Source organism: Drosophila ananassae, assembly GCF_017639315.1.
Source record: "Drosophila ananassae strain 14024-0371.13 chromosome 4 unlocalized genomic scaffold, ASM1763931v2 tig00000061, whole genome shotgun sequence".
NCBI classification, from domain to species: Eukaryota; Metazoa; Arthropoda; class Insecta; order Diptera; family Drosophilidae; genus Drosophila; species Drosophila ananassae.
The window spans coordinates 4,101,743-4,109,835 of NW_025319038.1; positions in this window are offsets into that span (position 1 = coordinate 4,101,743).

An 8,093-nucleotide genomic window follows, 5' to 3' on the forward strand; every position below is an offset into this window, starting at 1 on the left:
GACATGCTCATATCAACTCAGGAGGTGATCCTGATCAAGAATATATATACTTTATAGGGTCGGAGATGTCTCCTTCACTGCGTTGCACACTTTTGACCAAAATTATAATACCCTCTGCAAGGGTATAACAAGAAAGGAAAGCTAACTTCGGGCGGAGCCGAAGTTGATATACCCTTGCAGTTCAGTCGCAGTCCGCTAGGTGGCGCCACGCATCTTATATTATTAGATATATAGCGGATCGTATATAGTCGGCCGATCCTTATGAAAATTGGCAGATCAGATTGTTTTTCCCAACATAGAATCTGTACCAAATCCCATCTTTCTAACTTAAAAAGCACCAAAGTTATGCCAATTTCGATCGTTCTATGACAGCTATAGGATATAGTCGGCCGATCCTTATGAAATTTTGTACATAAGATATTTTGGTCAAACATAACATGTGTGTAAAGTCCCAACCCTCTAACTTAAAAAACACCAAAGTTATGGCAGTTCCGATCAATCAGTTATATGGCAGCTATAGGATATAGTCGACCGATCCCGGCCGTTCCGACTTATGTACTACCTGCAAGGAAAAGAAGGATGTGTGCAAAGTTTCAACTTGATAGCTTTAAAACTGAGAGACTAGTTTGCGTAGAAACCGACAGACAGACGGACAGACGGACATGCTTATATCGACTCAGGAGGTGATCCTGATCAAGAATATATATACTTTATAGGGTCGGAGATGTCTCCTTCACTGCGTTGCACACTTTTGACCAAAATTATAATACCCTCTGCAAGGGTATAAAAATCAAGAAAAGAAACCTAACTTCAGGCGGAGCCGAAGTTGATATACCCTTGCAGTTAGCCCTCTAAGACTACTTTCCAAAATAATAGAAAAAAATTATTCAAATAATTTTTTTAAAGTAAATGATTGCTTCTAAGCTCAAATATGTGCTTAAAAATATCGTAGAATCTTCGGTTCACCTGTAAGGTGAGAAAAAAGGTAAGCGGGCCTGAAGGCACGCTTGGGGCTTTGAATCGAAAAAAAAACATTTTCAAGTAATGAACAATTATTTTATTATTTCGCTGTGCAGCATAAATGCAGACTGCAAGTTTTACAGTGCTTAAAACTTCTTTTTCCACTGTTTCGGTCCAACCAATGTGGGAAATGGTTTAGGTATAATATCAATTAGGTGATAAAAAAATACGTGTTGCGGCATCCCCAGTTTTTGCTCTGATATGATAGAGTCCCATTAGGCCACCCATGTGAGCATTATACTCATGCACAATTTGGGGACAATCAATTGAAATGTGTCACTTAGCCTTTCTGCCAAAGTGAAGGGCCTTTGTAGTTCCTTCACGAGGGTTTGTCTTTTCGAATGGCTTTACGCCCACATAGGTGGACAAAAAGCGAACAGGCTTGTTGTCTCTCCAGAGTACATTGGTTATATCGACACCATATGAGGACCTAACGTACTCAGTCGAAAAACCTCTTGGCAATTTGTTGATGGCAATATCGTTTGGTAGTTTGCAATTGGGGATAAGGTTTCCTCGCACCGTGCCAAGGCTATAAATTCCTATCGCTCTTAGATAAACCATCAAAGGCAGAGATGTATAAAAATTATCGAAGTAAATTATGTGATTCTTAAATCTTTCTACGGTTTGTGTTAAGAGCGATACAATGTTGGCTGAAGCACCAAGATCTGGGTGACCAGGTAAGACCACATTATAACCTGCACCGCTGTAGATTTCTAAGCGGTATGCGTTTGCCGAACCCGGTTTGCCATTTTCTATAATATTTCTAATTCTTTTAAGTAAAATCACTCCATAAACAGAAACAAACACATAAACTGCAATGAATTATGAGGTTATCAGCTGGCAACAAAAGTTGTCTTGGATCCCCAAACGGACGCATGCTTTTTATATATTTGTAAGTCTTTAACTTGATTTAAAAACTAAAAAAACTTATCTCTCAAGAAAAAAATTATGAGCTGGATAGGTTTTATACATTTGCTACTATTTGAACAGCAACACACAACATACCGAAGACCAAATTTTACGCGCCAAAAAACATATGCTTTATGTATTTCTAAACATAAGTTCCGTTAATAGCTTCGGAGATCTTTAAAGCTGAGACTTATAATTCAATATGCTTTTTATCAACCGCCAAAAATTGTTTAAACGATTAAAATGCTGTTAGTTTATTTGTTAGGGCCAAAAACGTAATACGTGCCTTCGGGCAGGCTTACGTCTTAGAGGGTTAAGGTTGTGCCATTTCCGATCGTTCAGGCATATGGCGGCTATAGGATAGAGGCGGCCGATGTGATGTGTGCAAAGTTTCAACTCGATAGCTTTAAAACTGAGAGACTAGTTTGCGGAGAAACAGACCGACAGACAGACGGACATGCTCATATCGACTCACTTTATAGGGTCGAAGATGTCTCCTTCACTGCGTTGCACACTTTTGACCAAAATTATAATAACCTCTTCCCATAGGATGGGACTCCCTATGGATTCTAATTTGGGCAAACTTATACGATCTGCCAAATTTCATAAGGATCGGCCGTCTATATCCTATAGCGGCCATATAACTGATTGATCGGAAATACCGTAACTTGGTTGTTTTTTAAGTTAGAAGAATGGGAGTTTCAATGGATTCCTCTTTGGGCAAAATAATTCGATATGCCAAATTTCAAAGAAATGGGAAAACTTGTTGTATCCGTATTATCTCAAAGCCGTATCTCAAAGATCAAAGGTGGTCGGCCGTAAATAATATGCATGAGTATTATTAGTTCGACAAGATTCCTCTTTTTATCTTAAAGCGGACGGAAATGTTTTTTTTCTGCGCACTGCGTTATTATAAAATCTTTTATTAGTTAACTTTAAACATACTGGTGTTTTTTTTTATTTACTTAAATTTATAAAAACAAACTTTTGTATTTCAAACATCCGTATCGCTTTGTGTGTTTAGTGATATGTTTGGAGGTAAAATAACATATTTTTTATTTTCTTCCAAACATAGCCCCGCTCTTCCAAACATAGCCCCTCCCGCTTCTTCATCTTTTTCGGTGTTGCTTCTATTTTCGCTCAATAGAGATTCTTATTTCTATCTCTATTCTTTGCTATTAACTAACCCACGTTTCCCTGGTACAGTGGTTCAAGGTACGTCAATAATAAAAAAAAACAATAATAAATTAATTATATAATAATCATGGAACTTAAACTTGTCGGTGAGTTGAAGTCTTGTAATAAGACAATCTCCTCTTCCCAGCATACCATCCACTGGAGCGAAACTCCCACATGTTACAGCCACTGACCAACCTTCCACCTCATCTTCCTCAGCTTCAAAAAACTAATGTCTTCAACTACACTTACTTAGCAGAATAATAGACGGTTACGTAGTAAACTTCCCAAACTGTATTCTGATAGTTCTTCCTTTGCATCTCACATTATAGTCTTTACAGAAACTTGGTTAAAGCCGGAGATCCCATGCTACGAAGTTTTTCCAAGTGGGTACACAACTTTTAGATGTGATAGAACTCTGCGAAGGGGAGGAGAAGTGTTAATTTCTCTAGACTCCAAAATTTACTTCTGAAGAGGTAAAATCACAAGAGTTTGGTGACATTAAATTTCTGTGCAATAAAATCATTTTGTCCGGTCAATCTTTATATGTTATATGTTCTTACATACCACTTTCGTATGAACCGCTCACATACTGACAACATTTGTCCGCTATTTGTTTCGTTTTTGATCGACTGTCTAATGGTGACCAGATGATAGCTTTGGGTGACTTTAATATCCCAGCTTAACTCGACTTCCCTGCGGGCATGTTCGACATGTCACTCGGGATTGCTGCTGGATTTATGTTTCGTATCTGATACTGATGAAGTTACTCTTTTCAGAACTTTGCCCTTTTGTAACCCTGAGGATCCATATCATTCCTCTCTTGATGTTTTTATCGATAACAATAGCTTAATTGGCCATAAGTCTACACTTAAATCTCACAAAGTTAGTTTCTTCCGTAAGGCTGACTTAATTTTTAGATCCGCGAATAGATCCGAGATAGATTAAACAAAGAGTAGAAGAAAGATATCACGAGGAAAAGTATTGCCCAGATAAGGCGGTTAATATAAGCGATTTAAGATTGTTAGTAGAGCAAACTGACAAGATGTGGTAGAGACCATTGTAGTCCAAACATAATACCCTGAACGGATAGTGTTGGGCATATGTCGAACTACAATGGCTGAGGAGTAGAGGACGAAAGTTTCTAGTCCTTCTACTAGGAACGTTAAAATTTATGCGTGTTAGTAAATGCTGGCTGTCTAAATTTCCATAGATAAGATTATGTAGAAACATAACACCCAGCATCGTTCTACGGTTTGTTAATGATGGTAAGTTGATTAGTAAAAGTCTACTACGATAAGAGGGGAGGTAAAGATGTGCATCCCAATTAAGTCCCCTAAGAGCGAAAGTAAGGAAGTTTTTTTGTACAGATTCAATGTGCTCTTGGTGTACTCCGTATTGAGGACTCCAGACACATACTCAAGAATCGGACGGACCAATGATGTATATAACGTTTTAGTTATGTACGGGTCATTAATTTCTTTTGACCATCTTTTAATAAAACCAAGCACACCCATAGCTTTATTGACCATGGTAGATATATGGTCGGTAAATTTATGTCTCAAATCTAATTGGACACCTAGATCGTTATCCTGAGTGAATCGTTCTAAGGCGTTCCCATAGAGAAAGTACATAGCCTGGTGAGGACTAGATCGGTAAAAAGACATGATCCAATAACCTTTATGTTATTACTAGTGCATTTATACTGAAGGCATAGCTTAAAGTCATCAGGGAACATAAGTACAAGTGAATTAGTTAACGCAAGGGGCAAGTCATTAATAAATAGTGTAAAAAGTAGGGGTCCTAGATGGCTTCCTTGGGGCACCCCAGATGTTGCGCAGACTAAACGCGAGGTAACATCTTTATCCCAAAAGACTGAGTTTACTTATAAAAAGCGAATGGTTAACAGAGTCAAATGCTTTACTGAAGTCAGTGTAAATGACGTCTGTTTGTAAGCCATTTTGGAACCCATCTGTGATAAAAGATGTTAGCTCCAATAAGTTGGTAGTGGTGGAGCGGCGCTTCATGAAGCCTTGCTGGCATGAAGTGATTATTGAACTACATAGGTGTTGCAAATGTGGAGTGATAAGTTTTTCAAAAAGCTTTGGAATTGCTGACAATTTGAAGATGCCTCTATAATTTGCAGCGTCGGACCTTTTCCCTTTTTGCAGCGGAATAATGAAAGATTCCTTCCACATAAGGGAAAAGATCAAAGTTTCCAGCGATAGATTAAAAAGTTTAACGAGCGGTTTGCACAGAGCCTCGGCGCAGTTTTTCAGAACACAGCCTGGTACTCCATCAGGGCCTGGCGAATACACGGGCTTAACCTTAAGAAGATCCGATAACACATCACTTTGATCGAAAGATGGGCAAAATATAAGGTTGGCTAATTGGATATTATAAGTGTAAGGCTGAGCTGAACTGCTGCTAGGTGAATACGTAATTCGAAAAAACTGTGCAAAGAGATCGGCCATTGCCTGATTAGTGTTCGCATAAGAGTTCTCAAACGTAAGGAATGGAAGAAAAGATACAAGTTATCACCCGGCACATTCGAGCCCCTCCCTTTGCTCAGCATTATTCGCCCCCTACTACTACGCCCTGAACTCGACCCCAGACTCTTATACCCGAATCCACAGCATAAGCAATTCCCAATATTCAAGTGCTGTGGGTTCAAGTACATCCGGGTATGTCGCAAGAGTGCAACTATGTCACAACTATGTACGCTGACTAGAATGTTGCGGGAGAGCTGACACACACTCTAAGTGTTACGCTGACTCTTGACACCGGATAGCTGACTCCACACCCGCTGACACCACACACGCCGACACCACACGCGCTGACACCACATATAGAGTTGGAGTGGGAGATCGGCCGATTCCGATCGGAGGGTCACAACTCTGCGTAGTCAGTCTTCTCCGGACCTCAGAACCTCGAAGCCGAATCTAAATATTCCTAAAATTACTTTCAAATTTTACCCTTTAAATACTATTTCCAATCACTAATTAAGGACTTGTCGAAAGAATTGTTAGCTTAAGACTTGAACAATAAATTGTATCTAACCAACGAACATGAACGGAGTTCTAATTATCAGGTGATCAATGAAAGGACACCTTAACTTACATGTTTACGCTTAGTGTTTACAAAGTTATAAAAATGCTTCGGATCCTGAGTAAACTGAATCCTGCAGCGACGAATATAAGTCTTATAACATTCTGCGTTATGCACGGTGAAATTGGACGGAGCTACTAAGTATCTTGAATAATTAACTGTACAGCTATATAATCTATGTTTATTTAATAGTCTACTCATACTATTCCTTAAATTTATAAGGTGCCTTGTATACCAAGGCGGATTCGTTGAAGCGGACGGATATTTCCACGGCACACAAGCGTCAAAAAATGAGTTTAAAGTGAAATAAAATGTTTGTAATGCTAAGTTTATATCCCGGCATGCCAGTAAATCAGACCAATCAAATTCCGAAATTAACTTATTAAATTTCATAAAGTCAGCCTTACGAAAGAAACGAACTTTATGAGATTTAAGTGTAGACTTAAGGTCAATTAAGGAGTTGTTTTCGATTGAAAGCTCAAGAGTGGGATGATATGCAAAGGCAAAGTTCTGGAGAGAGTAATTCCATCATGATCAGAAACGAAACATAAGTCCAACAGCCGACATAAAGAATTTCTAACGTGGTTAATTTGCCCGAGCGACACGCGAACATGACCACAGGGAAGTCGTGGTGGGAGTTAAGCTGTAAAGACGGTGAATTTTCAACATTTGACCACATAAGTTCTGGGATATTAAAGTCACCTAGAGCTATCAGCTGGTCACCATCAGACAGACGATCGAAAACCAAACGAATAGCGGACGAATGTTGCCAGTATGTTGGCGGTTCGGACGAAGGTGGTATGTAAGAACAGGTAACATACAAAGATTGATCGGACAAATTGATTTTGATGCAAAGGAATTCAATGTCACCAAACTCTTGTGATTTTACCTCTTCAGAAGCGAGTTTGGAGTCTACAGAGATTAACACTCCTCCTCCCCTTCGCAGAGTTCTATCACATCTAAAAGTGGTGTACCTACTACGAAAAACTTCGGAGCTTAAGATCTCCGGCTTTAACCAAGTTTCTGTAAATACAATAATGTGAGATGCAAAAAAAGAACTATCAGAATACAATTTGGGAAGTTTACTACGTAACCCTCTAGTATTCTGATAGGTAAGTGTTAATGAAGACATTAGTTTTTTAAAACTGAGGAAGATAAAGTGGAAGGTTGGTCAGTGGCCGTAACATGTTTAACAGGAGTTTTATACCCACAGGTTTGGTTATTTTTTTTTTCACCGTACCTGGCTGATGTTCTTGGACGAAAATATTCTCTGGCCAAAAGCTGGCGGAACAAATCGTCTTGAACATCTGCAAGGGCACACGTATTTTGAAAGATGACGTATGCCTGGTGTATGATTATTTAAATTTTGTAATGTCCACCACCTTTATGTCGACTCAAAGCCAAAACTTTGATGTAAGCCGAGATATCAATCTCAAAAGTATCAGGGGCAAGCCGGGAAACAAAAATATGTTTCGATGGTGGGATCACCTGCAAGGGTTTTGGTGCCGCCGTAACTAATACAGCGGCATCAGTACGTACCGGGGGTCCGGGCGGTTGGTTAACCTGTTTGGTGACTGTTACAGGGGTTTGAATTATTAGGTCTGGGATCACTTGAAGCGATACCACAGAGAACATATCGGACAATTGCTCATTTATTCTAAGATATTCGGAGGCCGAATTTTTCTCAGGTCCGGCCTTTGGGGTGGCCAGTGATATAAGCGACTGCATAATTGTCGACTGAGTAGGCTGAAGATTATTCGCCACAAGCAGATCACTATAAGAGGATTTCTTACGCTCTAAAGACTAACATAGACCACTAAACTGTAAATCAAAAGCACAGAGTTGGTCATTGATTTTTCGAAAACCGCTAATCATCTCTA